The sequence below is a fragment of the Eschrichtius robustus genome, chromosome 3, assembly GCF_028021215.1.
Source record: "Eschrichtius robustus isolate mEscRob2 chromosome 3, mEscRob2.pri, whole genome shotgun sequence".
Lineage (NCBI taxonomy): Eukaryota > Metazoa > Chordata > Mammalia > Artiodactyla > Eschrichtiidae > Eschrichtius > Eschrichtius robustus.
The window spans coordinates 180,928,231-180,946,738 of record NC_090826.1 but is presented as its reverse complement, the minus strand read 5'-3'; positions in this window follow the sequence as shown (position 1 = coordinate 180,946,738).

Below are 18,508 nucleotides of genomic sequence, written 5' to 3'. Positions count from 1 at the left end.
TAGAATAATGTGTTACGTGAAAGAAGAGCCATGGATATCTGGAAGAAAATTGTGCCAAGCAGCAGGAACAGTGAGTGCAAAGGCCCAGAGGCAGAGAGTGCTTGGCAATATTTAAGGAATGCTAAGAAGGCCAGTGTGGATTGCACATTGCCCGTACTTTTTGTTTGTTGTAATATTTGTCAGTAAGACAAACTCTGTTTGCTGGGGCATTGAGAAAGTATATTTTCCTAATTTGTTTTGATGTATGAAGCGCTCTTATTTGTGAAAAGAAAGAAAAAGATAGGTAAAGTGAGACTGTTTGGACTAATTCATTGCTGATCAGGCACAATTACTTGAGTTCTAAATGCTCGCAGTGTTTTCAAAATATTTTTCAATGAGATATACAATGTACGTAACATGAGACCAATATGGTAGGAAATTGTTGATATTTTGCTTTGACAAAATGTTGGCTTGCTTCATTCATTCAGTCCCTTAGTTCCTTGACTAAGGATGAGTAAGTACATCCTGTGTCCTTTACTTCATCTTACGATGCTGTACCAAGCAGTGTAAGAATCATTAGGAAGGCAAAGATGAGTAAGGCTCTCCTGCCCTTAAGAAGCGGATGGAAGAGACAGAAATATAGAGAATTATTGAACAACGTAAAAGAACAGTCATAGAGATATAAACAGGGAATTAAAGGTGAGACAGAATCTATGAAGGCTTCTTGGAGGAAATATCAGTTTTCCTCTGAAAGGATAACTAAAGATTAATCTTGAAACTACAAAAGAAAAGGCCATTTCAGAGACAGAGGGAGCATGATCTTTTGAACCTTCCTATTTTAGATTCAGGAGAAAAGAAATTGCTGAGCACGGGGTATATGCACACAGAAGTAATGTATGACTTCCATCAGGATTGGAATCACATAGGAATTTATAATACCATAGAAAAAATGGAATCAGAGAGTCACTATTCGGAGGTTATATGTTCTGAGATGTGTATTTTATTATTTTTCCTTTGTACGCCTTACGTATAGAATAGAGTTTTCTAGGCGGTTCCAGATACATTTTGCTAACAATAGTAAGCATTTATTGAGTGCTTACTATATGCAGGGTCTGTTCTGAGTACTTTATAAGCATTAACCAATTTAATCCTCACACCAGCCTATGATATACTCATATACACTACATGAGACACAAAGACAGCAATATGGCTTGTTCAAGGTCATCCATGAAGTAGAAAATCCAGAACCAAGGCAGAATTTTACTGCTGACTCTCATTGACAGTCTTTATTAAAGTTTCAATGAAGAATAGAACATGAATCTAAAAGCATGAAAACACTGAGTTTTAAGATCTCCCTGTGTGATCATTTTGCCATTCATCTTTTCTGACAATGATAAATGAATGGTTAAAGCTTGACTGGGACGGAAGTCTTATATTGGAAAAAAATGGAAGAGAAGTCCATTCAAACTAAACTTAAGTAGCATTTGAGGCATGAGGAGAGCTGTCTTTTAGCACAGTGCTTCTCAAACCGCCTGTCACAGCAAACCTCCAAAAGCAACGTGTCAGGAGGGGCAGAGGGGACACGTAAAACCTGTGGTCACTCTAACTCCTTTACCAAATAAGAAATGGATTTTGAGAGCATATCAGATGCTTGTCAAAATATCAGCCCAGGAGAGAGCTTGCCAAGAAGGCACTTGACAGACTGCATGCTTGGGAGTGCACAGGGACCAGATATTGTCACGCGCCAGCATGCAGACAATTACAACAGAGACGGAAACAAAGTATTTCCCTCGAAGAAATCTAATCCAAGAAAAAAAATCAGTGTGTGTGTATACACTACGTATATAGTATGATTTCCAAAGGAAATCATGCCATCAAGTATCAGACACATTCGCCAATAAAAATGAATTTAGAAGGGAAAAGATGTTCTAAGCCTGTCTTGTTACAAGTTATTAGGCACAACGTTTACGCTAAATTCTTTTTTATTCTGCAACAGTTTCACGCTTGTTTTAATCCATTTTGAAAGACTTCAGTTTAGGAAAGAAAAAAGTACGTGGCAGTAAAGAGTCACGATCCCTCATCTGCAATTCTGAAATCTAAAATTCTCCGCAAAGTGAAAGGTTTTCATAAGTTTGGCACCAAGATGCATTTGGGTATAAAACCTGACCCGAACTAACATGAGGTTATATGTGTTTTTATTTATCACACTTAGTGTGAGTATTCATGTATTTTGTTGCAAAAATCTTAATGAGTTTCATTCTGTGGTGCTTTGCGGTGCTTTTCTACACCCTGCTGTGGGTGTTACATAATACATAGTGTATGTACCACATTACTTTTCTAAAATCCAAAAAATTCTGAATTCCCAAATGCATCTGGCCTTATGGCTTTCCAATGAAGTATGTAGACATACTTCTACTGGCAAATTGAATGAAGTGTGGACTTTCTATTTCTGATTTAGATTATTTTCATATTATTTATATTCCTGGTTGTTTTGGGAAGAAACATTATCAAGAATTAAAACTTAAATTGTAAAATCATTGCACACTTAGTTTTAGATTGTTGGTCAATATATATATATAGGCATAATTCAAGAGATATTGCAGGTTTGGTTCCAGACCACCGCAATAAAGAGAATTCTGCAATAAAATGAGTCATACAAGTTTTTTGGTTTCCCAGTGCATATAAAAGTTATGTTTCCTCTATACTGTAGTCTATTAAGTAATAGCATTATGTCTAAAACAATGTACATATCGTAATTAAAAAATATTGCATGGGCTTCCCTGGTGGCGCAGTGGTTGAGAATCTGCCTGCCAATGCAGGGGACACGGGTTCGAGCCCTGGTCGGGGAAGATCCCATGTGCCGCGGAGCAGCTAGGCCCATGAGCCACAATTACTGAGCCTGCGCGTCTGGAGCCTGTGCTCTGCAGCAAGAGAGGCCGCGATAATGAGAGGCCCGCGCACCGCGATGAAGAGTGGCCCCCCGCTCGCCGCAACTAGAGAAAGCCCTCGCACAGAAATGAAGACCCAACACAGCCAAAATAATAAATAAATTAAAATATATATATATATATATATATTGCTAAAAATTGCTACCATCTGAGCCTTCAGTGAGTCATAGTAGTAACAGCAAAGATCACTGATCACAGATCACCATAACAAAGATAATAATAATAATGAAAAAGTCTGAAATATTGCAAGAATTACCAAAATGTGACCCAGAGACATGAAATGAGCAAATTCTGTTGCAAAAATTGCATCCATAGACTTGCTCCACATGGGGTTGCCACAAACCTTCAATCTGTAAAAAACGCAGTATCTGGGAAGTGCAGGACAACCTGTACGAACTGCTAACACCCACCTGGCGCAAAGGACCAAAGGACTGGCCCCAACACGGTGCTAAGAGACTGGACCAAACTGTAGCCTGGCTTCCACCTGTACTAGCCATGTTCCTGATGGTGGCCCCAGCTCCCATGCTGAGTGTTTGCTCAAGAAAACACAATGTTGCTGAGCCACAAAGTGTCCATGTCCCAGCCCACCGTGCCAAACCATTTTCAGTAATTCTCCACTTACTTCCCTTCTGTAATTTTCCATTTCCTCGTACCCTCTCAGTCCCTTTTTTGTTCCCCCCTTTTCACTTCCCTGTCATCTCTTTTTTGTTTTCTCTCTGTTCTGCCTTTAAAAACCTCAGTTACCTTTGCCTCAGTTGGAGTTGAGCTTGATTTATGCCGAAGTCGCTTTCCCCTCCTGCAGGAGTCTGAATAGAATCTGTCTTGCTGCCTCTCACAAGGGCCCAGCACTGCTTTTCTTTGACACTGGTTTCTGGTCCAGTGTATATGGAGCTTGGAAGTTGTCATTCTACCATAATAGGTAAAAGACTGAGTACACTGAAGATCGACCCATTGCCCCTCAAATTGGAGAAACAGGTAGATACAGAGAGTCACACTTATTGAAGCAGAGATGCCCACAGGAACCAGTGCTGGAGTAGGAAAATCTGAGTTGTAATTGATGAATTGCTGAAGGCTCCAAGTGTGAGAGTTTAAAAACTCCAGTCTTAGGAAGGCCCTGTACTTCTGTGAATTTTATCTCTGGGAGCCCTACCAGGTTCTCTCAGTGAAGATTGGAGAAAAGTCCCATCCTGCTTCAGAGGGAGGGGAAAAAACAGTCATTCTGAAATATGCATTCTTTTCTTTTAATAAGTCCTGCCCTCAAGAGAAATCATCTTCCTGGAGCCTAAACTACTGGTGGAAATGCAAAGGTACAGACCCTTTGGAAGACAGTTTGGTGGTTTCTTATAAAACTAAACATTCTCTTACCAATGATCTAGCAACCTTGCTCCTTGGTATTTACCCAAAGAAGTAAAAAACTTATTTCCACATGGAAATCTGCACATGGATGTGTAGAGCAGCTCTATTCATAATTGCCCAAACTTGAAGCAATCTTTATTTATTCCTTCTCTAACACTCTTCGTCTCTTTTGTAGACTTGAGTTTCTGACCTATAACTTTCTTTTTTTTCTCTCTCTCCGAAGAACTTCTTTTAATATTCCTTGCAGGGCAGTTCCTCTGGCAACAATTCAGTTTTCATTTTTCTGAGATAGTCTAATGATCATTCACTTTTGTTTCTAATTAACATCTGTCACCATACATAGTTACAGAATTTTTTTTGGGGGGGGGGATGAGAGCTTTTAAAGATTTAGTCTCTTAGAAAGATTTAAATATGCAAATACAGTATTATTAACTATAGTGACCATACTGTACACTACATCCCCATGCCTTACTCATTTTATAACTGGGAGTTTGTCCCTTTGGACCACTTCACCCGTTTTGCTCACCCCTCACCCCTGTCTCTGGCAGCCACCAATCTGTTTTCTGTCTGTATATATGAGCTCTTTTTTTTCTCTCTCTCTAGATTCCACATATAAGTGAGATCATAAAGTATATGTCTTTCTCTGTCTGATTTATTTCACTTAGCATAATGCTCTCAAGGTCCGTCCATATTGTCGCAAATGGCAAGCTTTCATTATTTTTTATAGTTGAATAATTTTCCATTAGATAATATATATTATGTATGTATATAATATCACATTTTTTAATCCACTCATCCAATGAACAATCAATAGGTTGTTTCCATATTGTAGCTATTGCAAATAATGCTGCAATGAACACAGGGGGGCACATAGCATTTGAGTTAGTGTTTTCAGTTTTTTCAGATAACTACCCAGAGGGAGAATTACTGGATCATACGGTAGTTCTATTTTTAGTTTTTTGAGGAACCTCCATACTGTTCTCCATAGTGGCTCCACCAATTTACATTCCCACCAACAGTGCAAGAGGGTTCCCTTTTCTCCACATCCTTGCCAACACGTTATTTCTTGTCTTTTTGATAATCGCCTTTCCTACAGGTATGAGATGATCTCCCCTTGTGGTTTTAATTTGCATTATCATTCACTTTTGAAGGATAACTTTGCTGGATATAGAATTCTAGTTTGGTAGGTTTTTTTCTTTCAACGCTTTATTTCATTCTACTCATTTCCTGCTTGCATGGTTTCTGAGAAGCCTGATGTAAGTCCTATCCTTGCTCCTCCAGAGAGAAGGTGTTTTCTTTCACTGGCTCCTTTAAAGATTTTCTCTATGATTTTGGTTTTCTGCAGTTTGAATATTATATGCCTATGTGTAGAGTTTTTGGTATTTATTCTGCTTCCTGTTCTCTGAGCTTACTAGATCTGTGGTTTGGTGTCTGTCATTAACTTTGGGGAAAAAAATCAGCCATTATTACTTCAAATATTTCTTCTGATCCATTCTCTTTTTCTTTTCCTTATGATATTCCCATTACACATATATTATACCTTTTGCAATGTCCCACACTATTTGAATATTCTATTCTGTCTCTTTTATTTTTTCTCTTTGCATTTCAGTCTTATTGAAAGTAAATGGAAAGTCTCTCTTGACATAGCTTCAAGTTTATTTATTCATTCCTTGGACATGGCCAGTCTACTGATGAGCCCATCAAAGACATCCTTCATTTCTGTTACAGTGCCTTTGATGCTAGCATTTCCGTTTGATTCTTTCATAGAGTTTCCATCTCTCTGCTTACATTACCCATCTGTTCTTGCTTGTTGTTCAATTAGACATTAACATATTAATCATAGGAAATTACATCGCCTGTTATTCTAAAATCTGTGCCATATTTGAGTCTTGTTCATTTGCTTGTTTTGTCTCTTCAGGTCTTTTTTCCCCCAGACTTTTAATGTGTCTTGTAGTTTTTTGGTGAAAGCCAGACTTGATGTATCAGGTAATAGAAACTGAGGTACATGGGCTTTGAATGTGCAGTTTTATGTTAATCTGGCTGCAGGCCGGGCTGTGTTTAACGTTTGCTGTAGCTGTAGTTTCCTGTAGTGTCCTTGTGGTTTTCCTCCTCTGTTGTCTTTGGGTTTCCCTGAGAACTCCTCCTCAGATAGAGTCTGTCTTGTAGCCTTGTCAGCTGAAATCCATTATGAAAGGGGTTCCTGGGCCCAACTTCAATGTGTGTGTGGAGGCTTCCCCATCAGCAAGCAATTCTGAGAAGCCAGGAGGGTGTCTGAGAATTTGACTCAATTCTGACACTATCTATCTGGAGATAGAATCAGATTCCACCAGTAAGGGGCTCAGTCCCACAAAACCATCCTCCACCTCAGATGCACCTCAAGCCTAGGTTGTCACCTGTGTTTCTGACCAACCAGCTACAAATCGCAGGTTCTGAGAACTCCCTCCAACTCAGGATGCCAGTTGAAGTCCAGGTTATTACCTGTTCTCCCGATGGACTGGCTATAAATCAGAGGCTCCCATCTTCCTCTCCTTGGGTTTGATTTATTTGTTAGAATAGCTCACGGAACTCAGGAAAACCCACTTACTCACCAGATTATTGATTTATTGTAAAAAGATATTAAAGACTCGAATCACACTTTGTTGTACACCTAAAACTAACACAACATTGTAAATCAACTATACTCCAATAAAAATTAAAAAAAAAAAAAAAGACTTGAATCAGGAGCCAGAGGACAGGGTGAGCTTCTGTCCTTTTGGAGTTTGGAGCATGGTAGGGTGGCACGCAGAAGCATTCGGCTTCAGCCAGTCATGACTGGCTAAGTCATTGGCCAATGGGACTGATCAACCTCCAGCCCCTCCCCCCTCCCAGAAATCAGGGGGTGGGACTGAAAGTTCCAACCCTCTCATCACAGGGTTGGACCTCCTGGCACCACCCTCCATCCTCAGGTACTTCCAAAAGTCCTCATTCACATAATAAAAGACACCTTTGTTACTCTCAACACTTTGGAAATTCCAAGGGTTTTGGGAGCTGTGAGCCAGGAACCTGGAATGAAGACCAAATACTTATGAGAAATCTATTTTGATCATCTGAATGACCAAATATACATTTCTTATAAATCACACCATCACACAGTTATTATACGAGAGCTCTGTTGATGTGGAGATAAGGTGTGGAGGAGGAAGATCAGTTTATCATCTTATGATTACATCTCAATCTTCTATTTTTAAATTTTTATTGGCGTATAGTTGCTCTACAATGTTGTGTTAGTTTATGCTGAACAGAAAAGTGAATCAGCTATACATATACATATACCCCTCCTTTTTCAGATGTCCTTCCTATTTAGGTCACCATAGAGCACTGAGCAGAGTTCCCTGTGCTATACAGTAGGGTCTCATTAGTTATCTATTTTATACATAGGATCAATAGTGTATATATGTCAATCCTCATTTCCCAATCTCAATCTTTTAGTGGGACTGAGTCCCTAGGCAGTAAACTTCATAAGTGTTTCTTCGCCTTTTATTTCACCCCTTAGGTGAAACAGGCAGATAGGGCTCCTAGGTAGATAAGGCTCTGGTAAAGCAGTTTCTCTTGAAGAGCAGGCCTTTGCTACAGAGCATGCTCTGGTTTTATTAGAAATGGTTACTTCCCCCCTACCCCCACCTGAAACAAGAGGAATTTTTCCATGAGATCTTCCTTATGAGAGCCTGATGAGGTTCCTGGAAGTAAAACCCACAGAAGACTTCACCCCCACAAGTTTCTCCTCTTAAAGGTAATCCACACTCTGCCTCCAGGAATTCGTCCAAGGTACGAGTGAAGTGTTCCTGCCAGTTGACGGCCCCAGTGGCTTCTGCCCCAGGTATGGTGGTGTTGGCTGTTATTCTGTGTCTTTGCCTGTCTCGTCGGATTTCAAGGTGGTCATTCTTCTGTGACCTCATTTCTTTAACTAGTTAAAGAAACGTCACTGATTTGCAGTTTGTTCAACTTTTCTCTTGTTGTAAGGACAAAAGTGATGACTTCCAAGCTCTTTTCATGTTGGAGCTGAAATCAGAAGTTCTCTATTGAATTTAAAAATACACCATGAAAAGATCCTTTTTCCTCCTGGTAGACTCATTCTAGTTAAGTTGAACAGTGATGGGAATTATTAAAAAATTGAGTGAGGTGAAATGGTCTTGAAAAAATTTTACTGTTTGTTGAGTTAGAGTTTACTTAAAAATAAAACTGAAATTCTTCATTTGTGCGAAAAGTCATTTTGGGGCCTTAACTCCGTACCCATATTTTTAAATAAAATAGTGTCAATGATGACAAAAGTGTCAAAACAGACAGCTGATAACTGCTATATTCCTTGTAAATTACCAAGGAGATATGTACAGATTTCTAATATAGCTATGTGGATTTTTTTTATTTAAACAGTTGATCCAAAGTTTTAAAGTTCATTTGCCAGGCACTGATTTAAGCACCATGGGAGTACCTGCCCTCAAGGACATTACAGTCTAATTGGGAAACTAAAACTAACATGAAAGTGAGCCGTCAAGTGCAGCAAACTGAACTGGACTAAGAAATGATGAGACTCATGACTGATTCCAGGTAAGAAATGAATGTTCAAACACGGTTCTGATTTTGGAGATGTATGTGGTTCTATGAGATACATTTATTTTCACCATTTCGCATTGGCAGCTCAAAACATTTAGAGTCATGTACAGTTGGCATACACTCAACGTATGGAGATCCTGGCAAATTGCTGCTCTCCTGAGTCCCATGCATGCCCTCCTCACAAACTGTCCATTCCTGCCCCTCCAGCAGGATCTCCTGGACTTCCCTGTGATCTAGCAACTAAAGGTTTAACAGCTGCGACAACAAGAAGTCTCTAGGACTCAGCTCTGGCACCCAAGGTGTTATAGTTGGTTGTTGTTAAATATTTTTTGAATTTCATTTTTATTTTATATTAGAATATAATTGATTTACAATGTTGTATTATTTTCAGGTGTACAGCAAAGTGGTTCAGTTATACATATACATACATCCATTCTTTTTCAGATTCTTTTCCCATAAAGGTTATTACAGAGTACTGAGTAGAGTTCCCTGTGCTATACAGTAGGTCCTTGTTGATTATCTATTTTATATAAGGTAGTGTGTCTATGTTAATCCTAACCTCCTAATTTATCCCTCCCACCACCTTTCCCCTTTGGTGACCATACGTTTGTTTTCAAAGTCTGTGAGTCTGTTTCTTTTTTGTAAATAAGTTCATTTTTTTAGATTCCACGTGTAAGTCATATCATATATTTGTCTTTCTCTGTCTGACTTACTTCACTTGATATGACAATCTCTAGGTCCATCCATGTTGCTGCAAATGGCATTATTTCATTCTTTTTTATGGCTGAGTGATATTCCATTATATATATATATATGTACCACACCTTAAATGTTTTGAATAGAACCTTGTTCATATTTGTTTTGACTTGTCTAGAAGATGCCAATATATTCACACACAAAAAATGAAATATTGTTTATCATTTCAATGCTGAAGAAAGTCAATCAGATGGTTGGAAATTTCTAGTGACATGACATAGACAAAATCTTAAACTGAGCAATGGTGACTGCTAAGTGCTGCTTGGAAAGACTAGTCACAGGAGAAATTGCTTGGTGTCAAGATATTAGAATGATCAGGGATGTGGTGATAAAAAAAGGTAAGGTAAAATCATCTCTCTCAAATGATGTATAGGTAAAGCTTGTTTGTCATTAGGAAGTCACACAATGTTGAAATGGATAGAATTTGTTTCAAACTGAAGAAAAAAATCCTGTTGGATTTTATTTTTCTTGCATTCTATAAATCCGAAGTCAGCAAACTATAGCTTGTTGGTATTTTTGTAAATAAAGTTTTACAGAAACACAGCCATGCTCATGTGTTTTCATATTGCCCATGACTGTTTTTGAGCCTTGAAGGCAGAGTTGAGTAGATGCAACAGAAACTATACCGCCTGCAAAGCAAAACATATTTACTATCTGGTCCTTTCCAGAAAATGTTTGTAGATTCCTGGTTTAAATGATGAACACATACTTTTAAAATCATCAGACCAAGTACATAACCACCTCTAAGCAACTTTTACTTAACAAGTCTTTTCAAAAATTTTAAGACATTATTTTTATCAAAACAATGACAAGATTTAGCTATCTGTGCTTTGCATTCTTCTCTTATCAAGAAAAGTTGCTACGTATTGCTTTTTTTTAATTTCATTTTTTTTTCTTTTTCTACGCTTTTTATTTGGAAATCCTCTCCTAGACTAGTTAAATAAAATATTGGAATTCAATGTCATGGCCACAGTTCCTCTTAAACTTCCACTGACAATAAAATGCATTTTGTGTTATGATATTTCTCATAAGAGCTAAGTGCTGGAATAGCAGATAAAATATCAGAAGACATCTAATAACCAGTCTTATCTAGCAGAATCCTGAAGTATTCCCCTGAGTTCAGGAGGTGAATGGATATTCTTGATAATGGAACAACATTTCAGAGATTTATTTTTTTTCTTCTTCATTCTAAAGTAAGTACTCACTGGGGCTTCCCTGGTGGCGCAGTGGTTAAGAATCTGCCTGCCAATGCAGGGGACACGGGTTCGAGCCCTGGTCTGGGAGGATCCCACATGCCGCGGAGCGGCTGGGCCCGTGAGCCACAACTACTGAGCCTGCGCATCTGGAGCCTGTGCTCCGCAGCAAGAGAGGCCGCGACAGTGAGAGGCCTGCGCACCGCGATGAAGTGGCCCCCACTTGCCACAACTAGAGAAAGCCCTCGCACAGAAACGAAGACCCAACACAGCCATAAAATAAATAAAAATAAATAAATTTTAAAAAATAAAAAAAATAAAGTAAGTACTCACCCTATAAGATTATCTTGAAATATTTTATTTTAAAAGCTAGAAGCTTTCACCCAATTATGCATTAATTTTATTGTTGTCATTTAATACAGTGCCTGGCAATTTAAAATTAAGAACATTAATACAGCTATATCCTAGGAAATAATTGAGTTGTAATACAGCAGCTTTTCCAAAAAATTAAATTTCCTTTTAAATGAGAGTCAGTTGGAACAACTGAATGCCCAAGTGCTCTTGATTAATATTTGAGAATCTCTATGAAAACATTTGCATAGATGTGTATTATGAAAACAATATATGAAATCAGCTCTGATTTGAAATAAATTTGGGGTAGAGCATTTATATGCTTCCACTTTTACACTGTAACAAAAAGGTAGCTTTTCAATGAAATGAGAAAGATTATTAGAACCATGTGATAAAATATAAATCCACTAATTATTTTGCATATCCACCAAATCTAATTTAATTATAATTTCCATATATTTTAATAAATTGTTATAAGCACACATCAGATATCTGTTCAGTTATTTTAGTGCAAGGAATTTTAGGTATTATAGAAATTAGTAAAACATGATTTCTGCTATTAAGGAGTTTATAATCTTAGGAAAGCGATATTGTATATATAAAACCATTTATTCATTCAACAAATCTTTAGTCTGAACTTGCTGTATGTTTGGCATTGTCTGTGAGCTAGGCCTGAGGGGTGCAATGGTGCATAGTATAATCTCGCTTTCATAGAATGTGGTATAGAAAAAGCTGACTGAAAAAGACCCTAAGAAGAAGTAACAAAAAATGCTTAGAAAGACTAGAACAGATAAAAAAAAAAAGCACTTTGGCTGTTTAGGACAGAAGCTAGGGTAGAAAAACTTCATGGAAGATGAAGCCAATGAATTGCATCCAAAAGGATGGTCAAATTCAATGTGTAAGCATTGGAAGGGCATTCCAGGAAAGGCTGGGAGAACAGCTAAGGATGTAGAACTGAGAAAGCTGGGATATGTTTAAAGAATAGTGCTCACGACATAATCACTTTGGCAATCTGTGACAGTTTCTAATAAAATTAAACAAATACCTTCCTCATCACCTGGCAATTTCACGTGCGTATGTCCACAAAAGGACTCACAAGAATATTCATATTACCATAATGAATGATGGCACAATTTCTCATCATGAGGAGAATGGATAAACAATTTATATTTATACAATAAAAATAAATGAGCTGCATAACACACAGCATAAACATCTGTAATGTTTATGGTTGCATTTCATAGACATGTTGAGCTAAGTAAGTCAGACACTGAAGAGTACACACTGCATGATTTCATTTACATGAAGTTCTAGAACAGACAAAACTAATCTGTGATGATAGAAATCAGAATAGTTGTTGCCTCAAGGTGTGGAGATAAATTGTCTGGAAAGGGGGCAAGACAGAACTTTCTAGGGTGATGGAATTGTTCTATATCCAAATTCATGGAGCATTTATGCATTTTACTATATGTAAATTGTACCTCAATAAAGTACTGCTAGTATAAAAAAAGAACACCAGCAAGTGGTCCATTTGACTAAAGTACTGGAAACATGACAACCCAGTGATTTGCATATAATACTAAAAATTGTAATAAAGAGCATGAAAAGTAGTTGTTTATTCCTATTGGTTCTTGTTTTATACGAAGCAAAATAGGAGGCAAGATCATCTGCTGAAAACAGCCCAAACTGAGGATTTAAGGAGAGAAAAGTTAGGAAGAGCTGAACATGGAAGGGAATTATGACAAGCTGGTAAGATAAACTAGTTTATGTCTTATGAGGTTTTAATAAGGCATTTGTGATAGTTTAAGCAAGCTATGTAGACTGATATGCTCAGTTGATTAGATCATGAGGGAAATGAGCCCCATCTCTTCAAAGACTTGAAGAAAAACAAATTAACAGATAAATAAATCATGGACTATTTGACAACAGCTTCTAGTGTCCCCTCTTAATGTTCTACCTAGATATAAATCAAGCTTCATTGAATTTGGTGTCTCTTCCTCATTAATTATGATGTGGAGCTGTCTTATTGTTATTTATTGTGTATCATTTGCTGTCTCATTTTTCAATTGGTTTCACAGGGGAGAGCGGATACTCCTGCATTTTTAACCAGAAGTCTCCAAAAATACTTTTTTAATATTAGTTCTTATATTAGTATTTTGTCAGCGCAGGGTGCAGAGGCACGTTGGAGAGATTTGTGATGTCGATTCTGTAAGCATTGCTTGTGAAGACGTTCCCGATGAGCTTTCTTTAATGTTTAGGAGATGCCTGAAATACAGGCTCTGGAGCTGGATAGATCTGTGTAGCCTTCAGTAAGTTATTTTGGTTTCAACGTCCTCATCTGTAAAATGGAGATATCCAGTAGCTCCATGGAAAGTTGTTTTGAAAACTAGAAATGATGTATGTAAAGTGGCTACCAGAGTACCTGGAACATGGTAGGAACACAACAAATATCAACTAAAATTATTAATTGGTGAGATTATTGAAGTCTTTTTATAGCTATAAAGCTTGACTATCATGCCTACACTTCATAGTCCTTCAATCTGATTTGGCTTTGGTGATTACTGAAGAGTTATTTTGTTTTAATTTTTTTCTAAAGCGTACTAAAGAAATTGTCCTCTTTTTTGGCCAGAGTGTTAGTTATTTTTTTTCTAGAGCAGGAGTCAGCAAATTCTTCTTTAATGGGCCAGACAGTAAATATTTTTGGCTTTGAGTATCATACAGTTTCTGTTGCATCTACTCAACTCTGCCATCGTAGCAGGAGAGCAGTATAAAGGGCATGGCTGCACCCCATCAAACCTCATCTACAAAACCACAGGACCGGCCAGATTTTACCCACACTTTGTATCTTGCTGCTCTAGAAACTAGCAGTTTCAATAGTACATGACGCTTGGTACCTGTTTGCCATTTACTTACCTCATAATGATTACCTTTACTGATTTTATTTTATAGATAAGGTTGTTGATATTTTGGATGGTATTTGAAACATGAAATTTTTTAAATGTTCCATATCTTTTTTCACCCAGCTTTATTGAGGTATAACTGACAAATAAAATTGTAAGATTTCTAAAGTGTACAATGTCATGGTCAAACATGGAATTTTTATTGTTCCGCGAATGTTTACCAAAATCTCCTTTACAGGTAATTCACCCAAATAACTCAAAGAAATAATATACAGAAAAAAAGTCAGCTATAACATAATAGAGATCAGGTCTTAACATCTCCATCTAGGAAGGAATGTATATGAATCATATTTACAGAAAAAAAGCTGTGTATCTGTGTAAAATATTGTTTAAAAAGTTTTTAGGACTTTTCTCTCCTTAAGGACCATTTTAAAGGAAATTACTTTTTTAGTGGATTTGGATTTCTAATTGTATTTGGGTTAATCATGCACACGGTTGCCTGCTACCTCTGTCTTTGAACTTGAGAAATTCCAGCAGGCATTCAACAGGGAATAGATGCTCAACGTGTTGTACAGTAGGATAGGCAATCACCAAGAGATACTGCCATTGACGTGATGAGGGGGAAAGACGATACGTATGTACATAAATGTCGCTCTAGGCCTAGGTAGGTGTTGCTACCTGTTCACAGCTAGTGATTCTATTATCAGTTTATCCCTCATATAGTGATGATTACAATATTGCTTCTAAAGAAATATCCTTGTGTGTTTTCCTGTCATCACAGGAAAATGGAAATAAACCAAGGAGGTCTAGGTTGGGATTGGATTGTATAGATTGTCATTGACAGCTTTTTACAAAACCTGCCACTTGTAACTCTTTCCCTTAGGCCTGATTGCCCAAGACTGTGGCATGAAACTCCATCCAACAAGAGAGGAAGCCCTTGGTTTCTTAGGTTTTCTTAGCAGGAGTGTCGTTTGTATGCTTGAATATAAATTTTGCCCTTTGAGTGGATTTTTTTTTCTGTATTATCTTAGTAACTACTACAGCAGTGTACACACAGTAGGTTCTCAGTAAATACTTATTAGCTCCCCAGACTTATAACCTATAGGGTTATACTATTAACGTTTGTATTTGGCCTTCGTGCCAACATACTTAATAGACTATCATTGTTAGATTTTAGCATGTCAGGTAGAAATCAAAACTCCTGTACATAAAATGCTCCCATATTTTTGTGCTTAAACATATCTGTGACAACAGCCATAAGAATCTACTACAAATGTAACATAATGGCCACAAAAATAGTTTTAGTGTGTGTAAAGCTTTCAAGAAGAATGTATAGATCTTCCTCACTTACGATGGGGTTCCACCCTGATAAACCCATCAAAAGTTGAAAACATCGTAAGTCAAAAATGCATTTAATACACCTAACCTACCAAACATCACCGCTTAGTCTCGCCTACCTTAAATGTGCTCAGAACACATACATTCATCTAACAAATGCAAAATCATCTAACACAAAGCTTATCTTACAATAAAGTGTTGATCTCATGTAATTTATTGAATACTGTACTGAAAGTGAAGAACAGAATGGTTGTCTGGGTCCAGAAAGGTTGTAAGTGCATCAGTTGTTCACCCTCGTGGTCGCGGGGCTGACTGGGAGCTGTGGCTGCCGCTGCTCAGCATGACGGGAGAGCATCTAACTCACAGCGCGAGCCCAGGAAAAGCTCGAAATTCAAAGTACAGTTTCTATGAAACACGTATCGCTTTTGCACCACTATTAAGTCAAAAAATCATATGTCGAGGGCTTCCCTGGTGGCGCAGTGGTTGAGAATCTGCCTGCCAATGCAGGGGACACGGGTTTGAGCCCTGGTCTGGGAAGATCCCGCATGCTGCGGAGCGACTAGGCCCGTGAGCCACAACTACTGAGCCTGCGCGTCTGGAGCCCGTGCTCCGCAACAAGAGAGGCCGCGATAGTGAGAGGCCCACGCACACCGCGATGAAGAGTGGCCCCCGCTTGCCGCAACTAGAGAAAGCCCTCGCACAGAAACGAAGACCCAACACAGCCAAAAAAAAATTTTTTTAATAAATTAATTAATTAATTTTAAAAAAAATCATATGTCGAATCATCACATGCCAGGGACCACCTCTAGTTTATTTCTGTGTCTAATAAGCTGACAATGTCATCACTCAACATGCAGAGGATTCAATGAAGAGAATTTTCTTTAATTCTAATGGATGAGAAAATGCAGTTAGCGATTTGTAATTGATGGGACGAGAGAGAGAGAGCCTTGTCATCCTTGAGTTCGTATTAGTGGAGTAACAGCAGGCACATGTTTCCCCAATTGAGTCCGTTCTTCCAACAAATATTTGCATGCCTTGTTGTGTGCCAGAAGCTGTATTAGTTGCTGGGGATTCAGTTTTAAACAAGACGGAAAACGAAGCTCCTGGTTCTCACGGAGCCCACAGCCTTATAGGTGAGACAGTGGATTCCTGGGCTATAGGAACACATGATATCTTGGACTAAGTGACATTTAAGCTAGAACATGTATTTAAACTTTCAGAGGAAAAGAGAACTGATGGCGTTTTTTTGTTTGTTTGTTCATTTGTTTGTTTTTGGCTTCGGGGCATGCGGGATCTTAGTTCCCCGGCCAGGGATCAAAGCTGTGCCCCCTGCAGTGAAAGCGCAGAGCCTTAACCACTGGACCGCCAGGGAAGTCCCTGATGGTAGTTTAGAAACTCACAATGAGAGCATGAGTCCAGAGGATTAGGCCTTATATATATATAAACGCTGAGGGTTTCCTATGTGCTGGGCACCTCGTGAAGTGTTTTATATCAGCTCATTCTCTCTTCACAACAACGCTCAGCAGTATGTCGGATTATTCCTATTTTGCAGACGAGAAAGCAGGCTGCAAGAGGCTGAGTAATTTGCCCACGTGACAGTCAACAAGTGGAAAAGCCAGGACAGCAGGCACGTCTGTGTATCCCCAGCTGTGATCCTGAGTAGTGTGTAGCTAGGAAGCCATCCAGGAAACAAATGCCTCCATCTCTGAATCAGTCTGTTGAGCTCAGAATTGTTAAAGAACATATACAAAACCAGAAGGAGGTAAGGTTTCAAGGACCAATACCTAGAAGAAGCACGGACTTTTATGGGTATTATGACCTAAAAACTCCTCTAAGAAAGCCTCATCAACAGAATCAACTGAAGTTTATGGAACAGGTTAGAATGTTTGGGTACCAACTGGAATGTCATTCCTCTGGAATGTAGGATCCGTAAGGGCAGGGATTTTGTCACTTTTAATCAGTGCTAGATCTATCTCAAATGGTCCCTGCCATGTGGCAGGCACTCACAGTTGGCACGACAATCCTAGTTTCAACACAGCCACCAGAATCAGCAAGTTCTTTCCTGATAGCCTTGTGGACAAGATGGAGAACTATGGCTCGACAGCTAAAACCAAACAAATTGGATCAATGCATTGATATGCAAATGGATGGAGTTCTTAAGATGTGTGCCACAGGGACCGCATGGCTCTACACTGGTCAACCTTTTCAGAAATGTTGTCCATAAAGAAATACAAAAATCCCTGGTGTCCTCTTCCTTGCGCTGGAATTTAGCATAGAGAACATAGCTCGAAACGAGAGAGGAAGGGCATTGGTTGGCTCCAAAAGTCCCTCCGCAATCCAGTTGCTTATGAAAAATCATTTGCCGTAATAGGATAAAAATAAAGAAGGCAGGCTTATAAAATACGTGAGTGACACATATCTTGAAGGGAGAGATCTCTTACATTGAATGAACGAGGAATCAAAAAGATCACAGTAGCCCAGCAGGTTGGTCTGAAACCAACAAAGATGTTTAAAAATAGAAGACGGAGAAAATATTTTGGACAGTATTTTATGTGAAATATCTTTGGGATTTACTTGACTGTAAACTCCTTAAGAACCTATTGTGGGAACTGACTATTCAAATTGATATAATCTTTTTTTAATTAATAAAAAGCAAAAGAGATAGATGAATGCAGGTAACACACCCATTATACTAGACACCAGAAGGCTCACACCCAAGGTGTTGTATCTGTGTCAAGGGGTTCTGCTTTGGTAGGGACATTTACACACCAAGAGGACACAATCCTAGCCTGGAAGGGAGTCTACTCTAGCTCAGCTGAGGCCTCTAATTTTGCCTGGATTACGCAACAGTCTTATTCCCTTCTCCCTGTCTAGAGGTTTGCTTTCTTCAACCCATTTTTTTAAAAAAATAGACTTTATTTTTTAGAGCAGTTTTAGATTCACAGTAAAACTGAGCAGAAAGTATAGAGTTCCCATATACCCTCTGCTCCCACCATCATCATCCGCCACCAGAGTGGTACATGTTATTACAATTGATGAAACTACATTGACACGTTATATTCACCCAAAGTCCACCGTTTACATTAGGATTCACTCT